Source organism: Limulus polyphemus, unplaced genomic scaffold (genome assembly GCF_000517525.1).
Source record: "Limulus polyphemus unplaced genomic scaffold, Limulus_polyphemus-2.1.2 Scaffold8421, whole genome shotgun sequence".
NCBI lineage: Eukaryota > Metazoa > Arthropoda > Merostomata > Xiphosura > Limulidae > Limulus > Limulus polyphemus.
Window position 1 is genome coordinate 26878 of NW_013674031.1, and position 2216 is coordinate 29093.

Below are 2216 nucleotides of genomic sequence, written 5' to 3' on the forward strand. Positions count from 1 at the left end.
ATTCAATACACTTTGAATGGAAACATTAAATACAGTTTGAATGGAAACATTCAATACAGTTTGAATTGAAATATTCAATACAGTTTCAGTTGAAACATTCAATACAGTTTGAATTGAAACATTCAATACAGTTTGAATTGAAATGTTCAATACAGTTTGAATTGAAGCATTCAATTCAGTTTCAGTTGAAACATTCAATACACTTTGAATGGAAACAATCAATACAGTTTGAATGGAAACATTCAATACAGTTTGAATTGAAACATTCAATACATTTTGAGTTGAAACATTCAATACACTTTGAATGGAAACATTCAATACAGTTTCAGTTGAAACATTCAATACACTTTGAATGGAAACATTCAATACACTTTGAATGGAAACATTCAATACAGTTTCAGTTGAAACATTCAATACACTTTGAATTGAAACATAAAATTCAGTTCGAATTAAAACATTCAATACAGTTTGAATTTAAACATTCAATACAATTTGAACTAAAACATTAAATACAGTTTGAATTAAAACATTAAATACAGTTTGAATTAAAACATTAAATATAGTTTGAACTGAAACATTAAATACAGTTTGAATTAAAACGTTAAATAGAGTTTGAACTGAAACATTCAATACAGTTTGAACTGAAACATTCAAATACAGTTTGCATTAAAACATTCAATACAGCTTGAGCACAATAAGTCGAAGAGTAAAACACCTAGTCCTTGTCCGTGCCTGGTTAGAAACCTGGAAATTGGGGGTTTCGGAAAAGGCAAATGTTCAAAGTGGTTGATGTGTGTTGTTAGGTGTTTTTACTTTGTTATAGAGGGAGATGTGTTTGTTCCACAATTTTGGTGTTTCAACTAATTTCGAGATTTTACTTAACAAGGAATTACGGTATTTTGATTTATTTGTAATATGTGGTAGCTAGTTCAATAAATATTTCTTTGGGTGTTTCATTTTACTAGTGCCCCTTAGTGGCACAGCGGCTACTATGCGAGGGTCTCGTGACGTGCTTCATATAGCCACGTCATCGGTATACTGCCAGGCAAAGGTTTGAGTGAAATAGGGGAAGTTGATACCATTTACACAGATTATGTAAAGCAAGGGGATTAAAACTGAGCCTTGTTAAACTCCTGCCTCTAAGTTAAAGGTTGTGGACAGGTCATTATTGATTCTCTTTTAGCTTTTCTGTTTTTTAGAAAACTGGACATCCATCGTATAAGTGGTATCGGTATTTTGTGTTGAGAGAGTTTGTATCGTGGGCCATTGTGTCAAACACTGTCGAATGCTATTATGAAAAGAGGCTATCGTTACATGATTACGATTAAATAAAGCCAAGTTGGACAGCTTCTATCAGTCTGACTGGGTGGTCAGTAGTTTGACGTTTATTCATAGACGCGTTTTGTATATCCGTTAATAATTTATTTTATTCAAAATGATACAGTAACCTGGTAGTAATTATCTTTTCCAATTATTTCGTTACATAGTTTAAAACACTGTAATTTGCTGGGTTGCTAAAATCTCCAGCTATTTTGGGGACGATACTTATAATTGTTGATTTCCAGGAAGAGGGGAGGTATTCTCCGCTTAACCATAGATTCTACAAGGTGTTTAAGGTCTCCTAGGATTTTCTTGTGCCTGTTGCTTCGGGAATTGAAATTGTCTTAAAGTTAGGGAGGTTAAGATGGCTTTGATGATTTTGTAGTGTTTCATTTATCCCAATAATATCAGTTTAGTTTAAGGATAAGGTTGTATAGTTCGTATTTTTTATATTTAAAGCACCTTGAATATTTACTTGTAAAAATCTGAACATTTTACGTCTTCCTGGAGTCGGATCTTTTATGTTTTAATCTCGATGTGGGCTTGGGGTCGTTTAGGGGCTCCATCGACGGCATTGAAATGGAAGAGTTTTCCTCTCGATGTGGGCGTTCCATCGACGGCGTTGAAATAGTAGATAGTGGTGTGACAAGTGTTATGGATGATCTCGTCTGGGGTGTGTATTTCGTGGGAGGAGATCCAGACTAGGAGGTCGGCAATGAGAGAGCCATTGAACTGGAGATTCATTTTGGTCGTGTAAGCATAGGTCCTGGCATGTGTTGCATCTTGAGGCTGGATGGATTCGGGTGCAGACATATTGTTGAGGGAAAGTTGGTGGCGAACTTGAGGGTGGATGGTCACTGGTACTCCCTCGCTGGTGTTTTTAGTCGTGTGGGCTA